We start from the raw sequence: 19,828 nt of genomic DNA on the forward strand, positions 1-19,828 counted from the left end.
GATTTAAAAACTAAAAGTATTTACTTATGGATATCTATTTATTAAAAAAAGGGTGTGTTTATGATTTTAAATGTGTAAATAATGAACTGAACGTGAACTATGAAGGTAGCGTATGGACGTGGTATGGTGCATTGTATTACTATACAAGAGTACAAGACTGTATCAAGAAATAGAGTACGTCGTTATTGTGGTCTGTGATGAACTGATGAATAATTTTAAATTTATAGCTGATATTTATCAAAATTATATGCGAAATATCGGTAAGTACTCCATTTAGGCATTAAGATTATATAATATATACTATCAATCATTGTGTATAGAATTTTAATTTTTATGGCAATGGATAGAGGTGTACCAAGGATTTTTGGGGGAGAGGGCAGGATTCGAGGTTTTTCTACTTAGCTCATCTGACTTATTTAAATATTATAAATTATATAATAATCGTTTAAAATTCGAAATATTTCGAAAAATATTTTACTTTTACATATAAAAATAAAAATGTATATTGCCATCATGACTATTGAAAAGATCTTAAATTATTTATAAAAATGGAATATTATGTAAATTGTATTCCGGAGAAGAAGAATAGGACATTTATTACCTGAGTTGGATATTTAAAAATGGCAATTACCTGTTTCCTCCAAAATTTAAATAATAATAATATTTTTCATCACAAAAAAAATGGATTACAAAATAATACACCTAATATATTTTAATAATATTTAAAAAAGCGGTGAATCTCAAAAAATTGCTGTGCAAGAGGAGTGAGCTGAAAAAGGTATTTTAATTAGTTACATAATTTTACTATACTAAGTTATAAACAAAAACTTGATTTAATAGATTAACTTAGGTAATGTAATAATACACGTATTAAAATAAAGTATTAATATATTTATTTACAGATATTTTTGAAGTTATTAACATTTAAATTATGATTACAACAATATTGCATAAACTTGTATTTAGATTTTAAGACGTTCTTGCCAAAAACTGTTTTCATTTTAGTAACAATAACATTGGACTTAGATTTAAGTCGGGTAGAATAATTATTACTTGGAGCCGCTATGTCATCATTGACATTATATATAGGTAGGTAAGTATACAAACATTTTTATAACACAAAGATTTTAAATTTAGAATATTTAATTATTTCTACAATTTAGAAGTTTTATACAAATAAGGGTTATTAAAAATTAATTTTAAAAGCCCAGTTCTACCAAGTGGTACCCTTTTTCACCAATAGTATTGTTTTCCTCAAATACTCATTTCTAAACAATTTTTATACTTTTAAATGCCCTTTCACCGATATTAAAAAATTTTAGTTCCTATTTCCGCCAATTTACCTGTTATGATCAAAATACTGTGAAACAACTAAAGATCAAAGAAAATGTATTTTCCCTTATATTTAGACATTTAACACGAATTGTATTACATTTATGCAGTTCACATAGTGTGGGTATACAATATATTATACATATAACTGAATATTTTTGATATTAGTTATATTATTGTTATTTTTGTATAAACTGTATTAAATAAATAAACAAATGATATGTATTATAATATGTATCTATATACACTCTACATTGAATATTTATTTATATTTTGATTTGAGTCATTAGTTATTATTATATTCTTCAATATTAGATATTACATACCTATCTATCTTATACAAACTATGTAAAATTATTTCAAGTTAAAATTTAAATATGCCTTAAAAATAATCATATTTAAAAAAATTCTACAATCTACATACATATTTTAATATTAATTGTTTGTCACGCACGTATGTAAGTATATGAAAATATAGGTAAGTCCGTATAATAATATTCCCAAAGCAGGTATATATAATATATATTGGCGGAAACGGGAATCATTATATTTTTTTTTTAATGGTAGAAACGGAATCAAACCTTTTTTATAGTAGAAATAGTACATACTCTTTAAAAAAAAACTTGAAAGGGTTTAAAACAAATTATTGTTTTATGGATTTTGAAAACAAGTTTATTTTATCTTATTTAGAACTTACTAACAGCATTTAAACCAATTTACTCATAAAAATTAGACTTAGAAAAATTTAATAATTTATAAATATATTAATTGTCAACAACAAATTAATACGCTTTTCCAGATAAATAAATAGAAAAAGTTGTTCATAGGATTTAAAAAAATATACTAAGACAATAAGACGTTAAATCTATTTTCAAAATGATTAAATTTTATAAAATATTAATTTTAATATTTAATTATCTAAGAATTAACAACTTAATACAATATTTCTCATATTAATTTATTTTACTAATTAAAAAAAATTATAACGTAAGTTGTACATATAGTTCATAATATGCTCTTGATAATAATATGCAGAGTACGGCAAAACAAATAGTGTAGTTTTGAAAGGCAATTAAAAAAAAAATCACGCAACTTAAAGAAATTAGGTTTATTTTATTTTATTCTGTACATCATACTGTTTTTATGAAATCAGAAAGATGATGACCCGATCCCCCAACAGTATTACACTATTGAAGGCGATTTTTAAAGTTTGATAATCGAAGATAAGATGGCCCACACGCTCACCCAATTTGAGCAAATGTTTCACACCTTATTTGAAGAACTCAAAAATTGAATTCGGGAGGAAATCGTTGCTATACCTGTCGATATGTGAAAAACTTCAAAAATCGCCTTCAAAAATGCATTACTGCTGAGGGTCATCATTTTTTTTATGTCATTTTCAAAACTTAATGTATAAAACAGCATGATGTACTGAATAAAAGAATAAAATAAAATAAACCACATTTCTGTAAGTTGCGTAAATTTTTTTTTTTTTAATAGCCGTTCAAAATTATACATTATTTGTTTCACCGCACCTTGTATACAGGCGCGAATCCAAGTAGTAGCAGATTAACCACTAGGCTCGTTAGGCTCGAGCCTAGAAAGGCAACTTGTAGGGGGCGGCAAATGTTATTTTATTTTTATTCTCAAAAAAATGAACCAAAAAAAAAAAAAAAAATTGAACCATTACTATTTTTCACTCCGGTGCGGCTATACCCGATTATCCATCACTCTTCGATGTTAGCTCATTTAAACTACGATCCTTGAATAGTATTAAAAAAAAGGGAGGCTGTAAACACTGAGCGTGCCTCAGGGCGCCGCGCGCCGTGAAGGTTAATCCACCGCTGAATTCAAGTAATGGCCAAGGGGCGATAGTCCTCCCTCTCCCGCAGACTATGATGAATTTTCTAGGATGTATGTTTTCGGCAGCAGATAAAACGCATTGTCTTGCCAATAGCGTTTCGGACGTGTCCGTTTTTATCGGTCTCCCGTAAATTTATTCTGCAGGATCCGCGTTTGATATATCATGGATGAGATTGTTTACATAAAAGTACCATTGTCCGCTATAAAAACTGAACCGACGGATGTTAATAAATAAACTAAAATTTAATTGTGGTTGTATAGAAAATATTTAAAAAACAATAACGATAAAAATATTGTTTTGTAATGTAATCAATTAAGTATGTGAATTTAGAAAAACGTTAATAGATTTTGAAATAATCGTCGCTCTTATTGATATAATAGTACCTATCATTGTAAAATATACCTATACCAAGAATATATATGTAAAGTTATAGACTGCATTTGACTTAAGTTTTTTTTTTTATAATTTCTTATGCATTGATGCATTGAAAATATTAATAATAATCAACGCCTTTGTCATTTAACATTATTATAGTATATTACGTAATATTAATTTCATTTTTTTTTTTGTTTATAATGAATTAAAATTCTAAAAGATTCAATAAACAATAAAATATGTTCAGTATTGAATTCAGTATGATTTTTACATTTCAAGTTTTTCCTATTGATTATATTAATGCTAACATCATTTTGTTTTTGTATATTATTATTGCACTTAATTTTGGGGTGGTAATATATTTATGTGTGGCCTAATAATTAATGTTAAATTTGCAGCACGTAAAAATTTATATTTTACCATTTAAAAATATTTATTTATTTATTATTGTAGGAATAGTATTTTATATGAACTTAAAAGGTTAGGTTTTTCTTAAATGCATTACTATTCAAATTCTTATTTTTGATAGTCTCTAATGCTTTACTATTTGATTCCTGGTAACTGGTAAGGTGGTAAGTAATTCTAATCTTATAGGAAAATTGACAAACGTGCTGACCGTGACACACTAATAGAATAAATATTTAATACACATATAAATTCAAAAATTTGCGTTATAACTACTTTGGCGTTCCGACAGAAAACCGTGAGCTGATAGCGTTTTCTGTTGCTGTTAAAAATATCAAAAGATCACATCCATTGTTGAGTTTATTATAATGAATATTGAATCGGTTATGAAAATATGAACGGTAATAACGACCGCCGGTTATGCCGGTCGGTAGTTATGGAAGTGCTCCAGTTTAACCATATTAACTTGTTTTGAGGTGAGCATACGGGCCATTGCCCATTATGTACTATTATTGTGACAATATAGATTTGTAATATTTAATCAACGGAATATAAATACTGAAACAATAATTGGTATACTCATAGTCATGGTGACGATTATATTTAAATTATATCGCGATCGAACTATGATTTTTGTGCCAACTGTCTTAACACAAAAAATGAGCACTACGTGTGGAAAGTGGAAGCGGATTATAAATTAATTTATGCGGTATAACCTGTAGATACTAGAATCGATTTCAAATTGTTTCCGATAAAATGATTTTATATAAATTATCAATTAGTTATAGACGACTTAAATAAATAAATCATTTTATTTATTGGAAAGCGTATGTTTATTATATAAAGGTATCTTTATTGATAGTTCAGATGGTTGAATGTTACATATTTTTTAATTTAACTGATTGTTGAATTAGATCGTTATTTTATCCTACATTATATTATATTTTAATCCATTATTTTTAAGCCGAATTTGTATCATATGCTTAAAGCCACATTAGGCTTGATTATTTTCCAAAAAGTCTACTCCTGGTATGAATGTATGATTATTTTGTTTAGTTGATTAATGACGAGAAATATTTGTATTGTCAATTTTAATAATTAATAAAATGTATTTGTAATTCGTTATTTCGGTTAGGCTTGAGTATAGGAATGAGGAAATTGTGTATTTTCAATACAGTGGTCATCACTTCACGTATTGGCACCAAAACGAGTTTATTTTGTGAAATTGACGAATGCTTAACAATACGGGGCATTGTCTTCTTCATCCACATGTTCATGCAAGTGTAGTTGTATTTCTAGTTGCCGTATTAATATTTGTTTTCATTAAATTGTTGTGCTTGATCACCGTTGTTGAAGTTGAATAGTCTCGAAAATCGTTTGGAGTGTTATTTTTAACTTATTCTCTTTCGTTTCGGTAAAATATACTAGTATTTCGTAGACACTTGTTAAATTGACTAGATATTTGTCAATAAATGTGTCAATTGTTTCCATTTTTAGGATAGCTACAGAGTTTTTTAAGTTTGATCAGTTATACTTATTAACATTGCTTATAGATATGTATCCGGGATAGTATTTTGATATACCTACTATTTTTTATTTTTGAGTATCATATCTTCTAAAACCAATTAGATATGTTTTAATTACATATTTCATGCAATTGGTTATTATGAATAGTCCCCATGTATAAATTTAAAGTTTATTACGTGGCCAACATCTATCAAAAAATATTTTCTTAAATTCATCGTAATTTAAAATTTTTCATACAATATTCCATGACGCATTTTGGCTATAACAGTTTACTTTGGTTCGACTTCCATTTCAATATTTTGCGATAGGTTATAAATATTTATAATTTAATACAAGGTTACTTATAAGTTGTTAATACTGCAGTTATTCAAAAATATTAAAGATATAAATGTTTTATAAGCATTTGAAATTTAAATTTTGACAAGATTCGTCAAAATCATGACAATTTGCAAATTATTTTGTAATAAATAATTTATAAAATAATCAATTTTTATAGTTATACTTATAAGACTTGAAAATTGAATACTAGATTCTTCTTAAATATTTCCTTCTGAAACCAAAAAATCTAAAAATAAACAAAATAACAAATATCTCAAACGTGTGAGTTGTTTTATCTTCAGTCTTATTTATTAATGTTACCTTAGGTACGTACTACGTATAGGTATTTATTATGAGCAAAAAACTCAAGAAACAAATTTAGAAATAAATAGTTATATACATTTTAAGAATGATCTGTACATTTAGTTTTTAATTGTAATAACGGTGAGAAAAAGGGGTCATGCATATAGGACAGCTAATTCTTTATGACACCAACAGTTAAAAAAGACCTATTATATTACAGATGACATCTTACTATCTTCGACGGAATAGATCGATTGGTTTTGTGTGACTGGTTGATCGAACACCAGTTATATTGTGTTACTTATGTGCTGATGGCTGCTTGAACAGCTAAATTATTGCTAGTTAGCTAATTGAACGGCTAGGGAGAAGGGATTTAAGGACTACAAGAATAAAGTCTATCAAATAGACTAACTAATGAAATTATTATATCTTGTATAGTTGTATGACAATAGTGTGAGGTTATAACAACCAGTTTTTCTAGTGTGTAGATGTAAATTTAAATTAGTGTAGGTAACTGTTTAAGGAGTTGAGTTAAAAGTTTAAGTTAAGATAGGAAATAATTGATACAGAAAATTCGAAGAACTTAAAGTTCCTGAAGAATAGGTAGTAAACCCGATATTAGTTTTTTATCAAAACCTTTACTCCTACTGACCCTATCTGCACATCTCTATATAAGTTCATAGGTAGTATTAAATTTATATATCGCTAGATCGCGCCACATAATCCATTTAAAAGCTGGAATTGAAATCTTTTTGATCATTATTTTCCATGCATAATGAATGAGAAAATAATATATTTTAATAAATATTTTTCATCAAAAACTTTATAATAATTCTAATTTGTAAAATTAAGTTATAAAAAACTAATAGACAATCGAGTACCACATTTTATATTGAAAATTTCTACTAAAGTAATTTATTTTACTATTCGTATTACAGTAGGTATTAGGTTGTTTAAAATGTTTACACCTTTGCCAAAAACATTGAATTTATTATATTATTATAAAATAAAACATATTGATATCATATTAGATTCGGAAAGAGGAATGTATTGATTTTACTATGATGTATGTTTTTTTTATGTCTATGGACACGTTTCTAGGTAGTAAAAATACTTCGATTTTCGACTTAAACAACTTTTCTGATTAAAAAGTGAATCTGGTTAATACTTGTGAAGTCAAAAGTAAAAAATTCCATGTATTTTTCTTAGTAATCAGAATAAGCAAAAAAAAAAAATTAAGGAAAATTAGAAATTTTTACACAAATCCATTATTATTATTAAAATAATTATTTTGTACCTATAGACACCATGATTACCTTAAAACTTTTAATTATTATATATAATTAAATTAAATGAAATTTAAAAAATATGTTAATTAATTTTAATTATATTATTATCAATAATATTATAATATTAATTTTATTATCACGAAGACATAAAAAAAACATTTTTAATTTTAATAGTTATACTTATATATTCATTGCTCTGTTTAGAATCTTTTTTTTTTTATGAAGAATATATACAATCTGTATTACATAGTATAATAAGTAAATTTAATAATTTATGTACATTTTAGCTTTAAATAATGTTTGGAATCTATAAAATATTTAACGAAGTCGAACTTTGTCAAATATAGTTTTTATGTATATGCAATAATTAGTAATTGATAATCGTAGTGATACTAAAATTTAGCGAATCGTAAATTCCTCTATGAACTATGAATATGGACTATGGGCTATGAATGTACCTACATACGCTTGCATATGTCATTTTAATAAAATAAAATATTTTATTCCAACGACTAACGAGAAACTAGTTTCAATAAATTTAGACCTAAAAGTCTGACAAAAATACGAAACTTTGAATAATCGGATTTCAATTATGTAAACATATTTGAACTCGTCGTTATTTTTTCTTGGTTACTGTAGAAATTATTTTTGAGCGACTGTTCAACTATTGTAAGAAAGACACTAACGTTAATTTTTAAATTAAAAAATAATTGATAAATCATAGGATTTAAGATCAATTTTAAAAGAAATATCAAAAATGATTCCACAATAGTCTAGGGAATATATTAATTAACACCAATCGTTTTACAGCATTGAAATCTATTTATCCTAAGTAGGCGTAATTTTATTTGGCTTTTAGGTCTTAATTATAAAATAAATACGCTACTTTCAACCGCCTTGTTAATTACCTGATACATTATCATTATTTCTAAAAATGTATTTAAGTTGCCTATTTAAAACGCCTTTTTGATGTTTAGACTTAATAACGTTATACCTGCATGTATTGCCTCTATCATATATACATACATACAATATGGAACATTTTCGTTTAACAGAATTAATTTAATGATGTCAGCTTTAATACTAGAGTAAATTTATCTATTATCAAATTTAAAGGTAAGGCTATTATCTAGTAAATGTCATATGCTTTTATTGATATTATCATTTTAAAATGAAGTATGACGTATGAACATTTCTAAGTCATAGTATATTTTACATAGCTATAACTCTTTATAAAATGATAATACCAATATAAGCAAATGACATTTTCAAGATAATATTCTTACCTTTAAATTTTATAGGTAAATTTACTTTAATATTAAAGCTATCATCACAAATTCACTAATTCACTAAATAATGTATTCTGTTGAACGCAAATTTGTTATGATGTACGTTAGTAAGACAGAGACAACACATACGGGTATAATGTCCTATTAATACTTATACAACCACACTATAATTCATGACACTATTGGTTATAAAATATACTACTTATTTACAACCAATTATAATACTAAAAGTTCTGTATACAAATTATTGTAAATGTTTTTTAATAGAATAAACATAAGCATACATTTAATCCTGATTTATCACAATTATAACTTAGATGATTGCATAAACTATATGTATAATAATATAACCATTGTTATATGACACACTAAAAAATAAATTTTTTTAATAGCTTGGACTTTCAAAATATTGTAACTACTGTATGCAAAAACAACATTATGAAGAACCTAATTACATTTAGTTTTCAAGCTATTTGACTTAATAATAAAAATGTTATTAACACAACTTGAAAAACTTTTAGATATTTTAAAGGCCCAAAAATAGTTGAATAAAATCCAACATATTTTAAAAACTTTTATCAGTGTAGAAAATGCTAACATAAATATTTAGTAAAAATTTTATGTTATTACAGTTATTAATTTCTGAAGAGTTTTATTAAATTTATTATTTAAAAATTAAAATCTCGTTTCAAGTCACCTGGATTGATGGTTTACTTGGGATTAAACATAATATATCTTATGTAGATTTGTGCATAAGTATTTTATATTTTTATTGGTACGCTTGATATTTATATTATAATAAAAATAATGTGTATATATTTTTGTTTAAAAAAGCAAGATAGTAAGTAACAAATGTTATCTATAACATTATAACATGTAGATACATACATATATTCAGTCTCTTCAAACTTCAGAGATAATACAACAAAAATATTATGCAGGTTTGAAGAACACGAAGGGGAACTGTTTAGGTATTGCCTATTAGAGATACATAGATAGATTTGTGTATAATTTTATAGTATAGGTATTATTACTGTTTGCTAAGATTCTATATACCTAATATTTACATATTTAAATATTCAATATTATGCTACGATGCTGCAATTGGCTCGACAGTGAACATTTATCATGAATAGATAAATAATGTATATAGTTGTATAAATGATAAATATTAGATATAAAAGATGAACGTTAGATATTATAATTTTTTATTATTTTATATAAATATAAATTGTATATTATTTGGCTTTGTCACCCATTATTGGTCTGTTTTTGTGAGAAAACGTCTATACACGCGTGTCGTGCACTCGTCTAGACGTTTTTGAAATTGTACAATACCAGTGTACCAACTAGCAGATAGCAGTATAAGGCATAGGCGTTACTAGTGTGTACTTATTAACTAAAATATAATACGATCGTTAAAAATCTATTAACTTTACTAGACACGCTATACAAATAAACGCTATGCCATCGACCAATACTAATTATTGTCGAGTACTATATATGCTTATAAATATTAACTGCTTTGCTGCTATGAAAATAATTTGTATATCATTTGAGTTTAACTAGATAGTATAGACCTTCGTCAAAATCCTTATTATATTTTTTAATTCAGTAAACAATAACACAAGAGAAAAAAAATTCCAGTTTATTAAAATAAAATATTTGTGAGCCTGTAAGAGAACCTTTAAAAAAAATCAATCCATTAGGTGCGCGTATAATTATGTCATAAATCATAATATAATAGCGTGCTAAACTTTTAAACTAAATAACACAAATAATTAATTAAACAATTTCAGATTAAATTTTTATTAACGTATAAAATCATTCTTTTCTCCTAGACAATGTTTGAATTTTGAATTGTACCGTTGAACCTTTGGAGATGAGATAACATTTTAATTTTTTTTATCAATGGTTTACTCATACACAATGTGTTAATGTGTATACAATATAAAAAGTACAATAGTGAATAATCGTATATGATGAGTGTACCAAATGTTGACTTGAGTACATGAGTAAGAAGTGACTCATTAGTCATTAGTAACATTTACAGCGGGGGATGGAAGTAAGTATAGTAAGACTTAAGATAATATACAAAGTAATATGTATAAATGCATAATATAATACATGCAGTGAAATTGAATCACCATTGCATAATAAAATACTATAATAATTTATTAATTTAAGTATATATAGTTTGAGCCAAGGTGTGTATTGAATATTGATGCTATAAAATATCAATACATCTTGATTCAATTTTTTTTTAAATAAATATTTATTAACATTATATAGGTTATACTTATACACGTGCATTGCAATACATTTGTACTTATATATACCAGCGTTTCCCAAACTTTTCTTTCACCGGACGCCCGGACCCCTTAATAAAAATAATAAACAACAATAATTTATTGTATTGCTTTATTTAATTTAATAAGTTTACGTTTTTTATGATATACAATTGAATCAATAAGAAAAATAAATAAATAAATATATAATTTGAATAATTAATAAAAAAAAAGTTCAATGTGGTGGGTGTTGTTGTTTCTTCGATACTTAATCAGATGTATTAGGATATAATATAATATTAGATAGTTAAATAATTCATAAATCTGATTCTACTTATAATCGCTTTTTATATTTATTTTTAGTATTCACAAGTTGAAAATTTTATTTTACTGAAGTATGTCGTTTAAAAAAATCATCAATGCGGCTTCTGATATTTCTGGATAGTCTTGTCTTAAATTTGACAATTTACTTATCTATATTCAACAGTATATTTTTCAGCGTGATGCGAGTATAATATTGGTATTTTTATTCTTATATACATAATATTTTCAATTTTCGTTCGCGGACTCTTTGGAGTCCGTGAACCACAGTTTGGTAAACGCTGATACAGACGATATTTTTGACGATAGAAACATCATACAAACTACAACAATATATAACAATATAGGCAACATAGCAAATGACAATTTGGATAGTAAATGTATTATCATATTTATTTTGAAAAAAAATATTTAAATACCTACCAGCTATTGTAAGGAAATAAATTGAAAAAACAATTGTTGTATAAAATGTAATTAATATAAAAATTTAATAATAAAAATTAGTTTTCTTATACGTGAGACTCGCGAGTCGCAAGAGAAATATTCAAATTTATTTGAATATTGTAATTATTATATAAACATAATTAAAATAAGTATTAAAAAATCTTGTATACAATATTCAGCTAGATAGTTTAAGTAGATCACAATATACTGGAGAAGTCATAGGCGGAGATTTGATTGAATTTTAGGGGGGCTTAAATCTTTCTTTACAAAATAAGCCGTGGGGGCAATAATTTTAATTTCTTTATCAGAATTTTTAAATTTATTAAATAATAGATATGTAATATGTAATATTATATGTATTAAAGTAAATTAAAATTAAAGCAAAATATATTGTAAAATAAAATTCATAAATATGTAAATTCAATTTTTTTTCCACTTCGTCTATATGATTCATTCGGTTATAAAACTCACTTTGTGCTGGTCGCAAAGTGAGTCTTATAAGCGGCGTCCACTGTATTACCTTTAATACGAGTTAACTACTAAATAACCAACTAATAATTACCAACTAAAAAGAAAACCTACTAAATACGCATTACTAACTACATATGTACTTTAAAATCATTTATTTATAATACAATAAATATTTTATTATTTTAGTATAATAAACCTATTTTGGTTAGCAAATATATTAATAACGTTCTCAATACCTACTGATATTGATATCTTTTTCAATGTTTATAATATTGAAGAGATATTAAATTTTTCAATCCATCGCGATTATAGTAGGTATATGTTGTAATAATTATTATATAGATTAAATTTTGGGAAAAAATATATTTTGTAAAGTTCCAAGATTTTGGCAATTACCAATTATTGTAAAATAAGTCCAACGTCCGGCCGTCCACATATAACTTTTAAAAATGTTCGATAATTTTGGAGGGCTAAGCCCCCCAAGCACTCCCTTAATCTTCGCCTATGGAAGAAGTATATCGTACATTCGTATACTTGTAACTTATTATAGCCGAACCCATGCATACTACAGCGCACTAATTATAATAACATAAAACAATGTGTAATACTGATTAATTTATCAGTGTTTGAAAAGAACGAGATACATTCACACTTATAGTTAGCGAACGACACGTGAATGTCACTAATTTATATCAATTATGGAACGTGAACGAAATTAATATTATTAACAAATGTATAAACTATTTGTATTTTGTTTGAAAGGTTCCTTTTTTAAATGTATTTTTAATATAATTATGATATTATAATGTATTTTGTATCGAAATTATGGTGTATCGACAAATACTTTTAAATGTATACAAAATGTAATATTTAAAAAAAGTTTATACAATTTTAAAAATAGGTACCTTATTCTACGGGTATCATGCGAACATAAGAATTACTAAATTTGATGTTTTATTTTATACATAAAAATAATAATAAATAACTAAAAAAAAATCGTATACCGACGATTTTGCGCAGGAGTAGTTACTTAGAGGACATTACTATTTTAATCTGGCGACTGGCAACTGGCGTAGACAAAGTTTAGATATTTTTAAGTTAACCAGTTAACTACACCTGCATTATTATTGTAACTTGTAAAAGATCAACACAAATTGCTAATATATATATATTATTATTGATTAATGATGTAAGATGTGTTTTATAGATTATCTACGAGAAACACAGTTTTATTGAAAACTGGAATTATTTAAATTGAAACGGTATTATGCTTGAAAATATAAACAAGAATCCACATAAGTTGTTCTAACAGCAATCTAAAAATATTTAAAATATTTTTTTTATAAAATGAATATTGAAATGAAAATAATAATCCACCATTTTTGGTTTTAATATTTTATTTTGTAATTCAATAAATATTAATCGTAGCCCATAAAAATTACAAATTTTCACCTTTACGTACCTACATACTCGTATTATTATATTATATTCTTACACAATAACATTATAAATGTATTATAAATATTATAAAAACAAAATAAAATCCAAATTTGTGTACAAAATTACACGTACAAATAAATAATAATAATTATTATTATTATAAATACAGTAAAAATAAATAAATAAAAGCTAAATATTCTAACTATAAAGTATAAGTTTAGTTGGAAAAATTTAGTGTTACAGTTTGTCAGTTTATCAAAACAAAATAACGATAACCTTACAAACTTTGCGTTAATGTATTAAGTACTATATTACTATCATAATCGACAAGATAATTATAACCAAGTAATCAATAATTTAAGCAAACATTGAAACAAATATGATAACCAAAGACATATATAGAACGAATTGTGTATTTATGTAATTAATTTTAACTTTAAATTAGGGGAAAAATGTCTGACGTGATATTATCAAATTGAGTTTGAAGTGTTTGTACATCAGAGATACTTCTCGGTTATTTTGTATAAATTTGGTAATTTTGATATTTTGCGAACTGCAGTTGCACTGCACTTCATGTTTTTATAATACTTTTTATTAGTTTCTCATAGTTATTCTCATCAATACCTATTTTTTTTATTATTATCTTTTTTTAGCATTTATGTCAAACGCACTATTTATTTTAACACTATAATTTATGACATTCATAGAATTTATATTTTATACATAAATAGTAAATTCCCTCAATAAACTCACGCATACATAGTTTGTTGTATGTGAAATTAATGTTTCATTGCGTTTAGAATTTCTTTATTGTTATAACTTAAATGTTTATAAATTAAAATGATAAACACGTTTCCTCACTTGTCTAACTAAAAATTATAATATTTACCTACTCGTATATTATTTCATATTGCATAGTTTAATGTTTAATATAATAGTTTGGAATACCTAAACATATAGTAGGTACCTATTTATTTTAATTATAATTTCTTTATTTTTATTCATACATCATACATAATAGAAAACAGTTGTTTTTAATAAAATAAGTCATTCATAGCAAATAATAAGAATAAATTTAAAGTTTTTTGTTTAAGAATTCAAGATTAAAAAACTATTGAAGCCCGAAACCATTAGTATAGTAATTTAACGATTGACCGACGGGCGACGACCGTATACTATTTTGTGTATATTTAATAGTACTCTAATGGTTCACATGTAGGTACACTTCATGTATATTCTATAATTTACCAAGGTCAACCTCAACCGGTAAAAGTTGAAAATTCTAATACGTTTTATTTTATACACAGATAAACGCGGACAATAGGAAATATGTATTACTCCAGTAATGTAGCGGTATACCTGCTCAATATTACATTTTTTATAACTTTGTAATCGTAGGTACCTAAGCCTAAAGGTTAGGTTATATACATACCATATGATTACAAATGTTAAAAAGAAAATAAATGGAGTAGGAATAATCAAATTAATCAATATTAATTATTTTTACGAATCCGATCGATCAACATTCAATCTAGTATGGAAAGATCATGAGGGTTTTAATAACAGTAAAAAAATAATGAAAATTAACAATAATAATCTTCCTATTCTTCCTAGTGGCTATATATACTATATAATACAGTTTTTACCCGCCATAGTCCATATTTTTTGAGTTCGTACTCAGCATGTAACAAAATATAAAATAGCTATTATTATTGGGTTGCATACAATTAATAGTCAATACTTTGTTTTTTAATAAGTACTTATATATTTTGGTGTGGCGTGTGGAATGTACAAATGTAATTACACACAATACAAATAATACAATGCAATACTGCAACATATATTTGTGTTTGTATATTGTAAATGTTTATTATTGTATAGACTATAGAGTACCTATATAACAGAAAAACAGACTACACTACTACAGTCGGGCAGTCTGTGTAGTGTGTGGACACAAAACGAAATATTCAGAGGCAACACAAAGAAAAAATAAAGTAGGTATAGTTGATAATATAAAAAAATAACATTAAAACAACATTAGAATGACATCGATAAGGCGCGGGACCACTGCCACAGTGCTTATAAGTATATATACTACGTAGTACATGACGGCTGACGGTCATCCAACCGAACTGTATATTGCATTATATTATTATGTATATATAAGATATAACTTCTATAATATATGTGTTCAGATTTGAAACTGCATTTTTATGATGCGTCTCAGATCTGGGTATTTTATAATTATAATAAATTATAATAAGAACGTTATTTCGTTACTTTAGTTTTTTTTGTTCGATAAATGACGGGATATCAACCTACCTACCTACTTAAAAAGGTCGAGCCGTAAAGAAATAATCCAGAATGCGTGTCTACGTATACTATTACAATATACATAGACAGATAGGATTGGTGTACTTGCCCATATTGACTTGTTTTTTTTTTTATCAATTTAAATAATCATTCCATTTTTCACCAGAATTCATTAAAGCTGTAACATTGAAATACGTTTTAGAAACTAAGGGCATAACATAATACACATATATGATAATCGGATAAGTTTTAGATGTAATCTTCGCCGTAGACCGTACAACTGTACAGTGTGTTATTTTAGTATGTTTTATTGATATTTCATCAGCGGGGTTATACACGTGTTTCCAATTTCGTATAGGCATGAGAAATATGTACAACTATATGTTTTAGCTATATAGATGCGATAACCGGCTATGTGTTTTTTTCGATTAGTGATAATCTTTTGACCTCGCTCCATGATTCTTTTGTAAATTATTAACATATAAATATTGTAAGGACATTTCAATAACGAAAATTTGTTCTCGTTTGATCAAATTAATAGTATGTCAGTATACGTGTATACTTTTAACCACCTATATTATATACAATATACATACACGTAACTATTTTTGACGGTTACATTATATTTTAGCTAATTAGTATTTATTTATTTAGATAAAACTATTACGTCTTATATATTTATAAAAAAAAATCTATACATGCTTGTGAGTTGTATATCTTGTGATTTAATTATACATAGTTTTTCCACGTTCCTGTGCCTATTTGACACATAGATACTTGCCGTTGTCTGATGATTTAAAAATATTCTAAATTTGAATACATACATTTTTAGTAAATTCTGATTAACTATATATTTATAAATATATTATATACATTATTCACATTATTATACTAATAATAGATATATATTTTAAAAATATTTTATACAACGATTGATGACTTAAAATTTGATACTATACTGGTATCTTAAATATGGTGTGATGATTATTATTTAAATAATTTAACGTAAATCGAAAATTAATTATAATTCGAAACTCAAAAGGTAAAATAATGTTTAAAACAATAAATAAAATTAGAATATTACACACGACCAGGTTTTATGTCATCTATGTATTGATCTCTTATTAAGTAGGCCAATCAATATAGCACCTACCTATGTCCTATGGTATATATTATACTGGTATATTACACATCCACTCGCTCTTCCCAAATTACATGGCGTATTGGCGTCTGCGTGTTTGATATACTTACTGTAGTGGCGTAATGCTGTAGTCTACATGGAAAACATTATTTAACTGTAATTAGTAGCATGAACTGTATAAAATATATCGTCTAGCCAAAACTTTAATCTTAAGTTATCGTAAGTAACATTGAGTTTACGGTACGATAATATTTATACGGTCAATATATCTTGAGTACCGACCTATATATGGTTCCCGAAAAAATAATAAATTACATAGTAAATAAACGTCAACCAGTTTATGGTTTTAAAAGCTAGATATATTTATGTTTAACGAATTTTATCATACTTAAAATAGTTAAAATGTATTTTGACATTAAGACAATTAGTAAGCATTATATAATAATAATATGATAAACAAAAAGAAAAAAATTTAAAAATTAAATTATTTTTTTATTGCATTCACTTTTTTTCTTGATATGTTAATAATAATTAATAATTTCTTATTAATTATCCAATGGCCAATTATTCTATGTATGGATGCATATTTTATATAAATATATACCGGAGTAACATTAATTTCTTGACTATGTATATATAATATATTCATAAAATTAGGTAGGTACCTAAATCAAAAATTTAAGTTAAAACATGCTTTGTGTATGGAAAAAAGAGACGAATGACGTACATGCAATGATAACTCATCGCGTATAGTAAATACAAAACTTAAATGTATTATATAATATTATTTGTCAAAGATTATATTTTTATTATTCTTAGGATACACCTATAATTTTGTTTATCTATACCTATTTTGTAAATGATCACTACCAAAAAGTCAAAGCATAAAAATTCCACTAAAAATAAAATCCGGCTCATATAATTAGATAAAATGAAAAATATGATGTGATGAACATTTAACATTCTGATTATAGTATTAACATATACAATTAAATTAAATGACGAAATTAATAATTAACCTTGTAAATAACTACAAATATTAGAAATATCACATGTTAGTGATATAAGTACCTATATATATATATATAATTACTTTCTTCGGGGTTTGAACACTGATCGAATTTTGGGAGCATGATGCAATATTGAACCATTGCTTTTACCTAAATTATCTGGTTTGTCGAGTTTTACTCATACTCATTTATATAAATATAAATATATATATTTTTGTATGAATTATTAATTAGATTTTTTTATATAATAAGGCCTAGTAATTATAAATATATTTTTCTTTTTTAAATAAATAATTTCTAGTTTTTATTTGAGGATCTCGAACTTTTTCTTTGAACTTTATTATTACGACTATTCTCTGTGAACGGGACGAAAAGATATTAGTGAACGTGAAAATAAGTGCGTATTGCGTAAAATATATGATTATGATAGTATTATATAAGTATATACATATACATTAAACTCATCTCCCACAGTACTACGATAGACCATCAAAATAAAGATATGTTTCATAATTCGATGAATGCATCAAATAACAAGTAGGTATCATATAAATATACATATAATAGACAATAGTATCGTACATTCATATTAGTAATATACATTTATATGGTGCACTCAGGGCCTCAGGGGGCACCTGTTTATTTTTGTCGATACAATATTAATATTATATATATATATATATACATGTAATCATTTATCGTGTATATTTCTTTTAAACGGCTGTATACCGTATATTATGTCGTTAGCTATAGAGCGAGTTGCAGCTGCTGCCAAGTAGGAACACATTATGTGCAGCAACTGCTGAATATTGTCTGCAAGCTATACATTTTTCGATTTAAGATATTGTGAGCCGAGGGTGTGTAATGTGCACACTGAAAAATAGGTGTGTATAAAAGTGACAGTGTTTCCACTTTTCGGTGGTTTACGGAGACGGACGGCACGGGCGCACTGTTATAGTCTTCGTTAATATTATAAAAAATATAGGGGCGAGTTAGCTTAACTGCCAATATATTATAAGTATAGGTCCATTATACGTATATAGGTAGTCATGTTGAAAGTTAAAACTCCCCATAGTCGACCCGCAGCAATCGTAATGTTATCGCATGATTTACGAAGGGGAGAAAACTCGTTTTATCTCCGCATATTATGCACATCGACCTTCCTTATTCCTTAATAATATATATATTGTAATATATTATATTATATTTAACGACTAACGGTTGTACCGAGGTGTACCTATCTGCATATTGAAGTCTATGTGTAGTTTTAAACACATATAGCCAGCTGCAGGTGTGTTGTATGAAAACAGTGCGATACAGAATCTGAAAGCATAAGGCCATAAGGAGCATTTAATATTTATAGGTAATAAGTAGTAGGACTGTAGAAGGATGCATATATTATAACCGTTTATACGGATATTATATTTCGTAGTATTTTACTAGTATAAGACGAAAGCCGAAGAGATTTATACTATGCGGATGTCTAAAGAAGGAGTGAGAGAGAGAGAAAAATACGTTTTTTAAGAGTTGTTTTTAAATTAAGGATAGGTGCAGGATATCAATTAATACATTATATAATATACGAGTATACGACACACTACTCGGTCTACTCATATAGCTGCAACGGGTTCTTCTAGTTCGGTCGTTAGAATATTTCATAGACGACCGGACAACTTACTGTAGTTGCCCCAGAATGAC

The 19,828-nt window shown here is 25.9% G+C and overlaps 1 protein-coding gene across 1 annotated transcript in view; it reads right to left on the bottom strand.

Moving 5' to 3' along the window:
* Positions 1-19,828, bottom strand: part of LOC113557879 (protein shifted) — a 74,843-nt gene that overhangs the window by 28,813 nt on the left and 26,202 nt on the right. The window lies entirely within an intron of this gene.

The sequence above is a fragment of the Rhopalosiphum maidis genome, chromosome 4 (assembly GCF_003676215.2).
Source record: "Rhopalosiphum maidis isolate BTI-1 chromosome 4, ASM367621v3, whole genome shotgun sequence".
NCBI lineage: Eukaryota > Metazoa > Arthropoda > Insecta > Hemiptera > Aphididae > Rhopalosiphum > Rhopalosiphum maidis.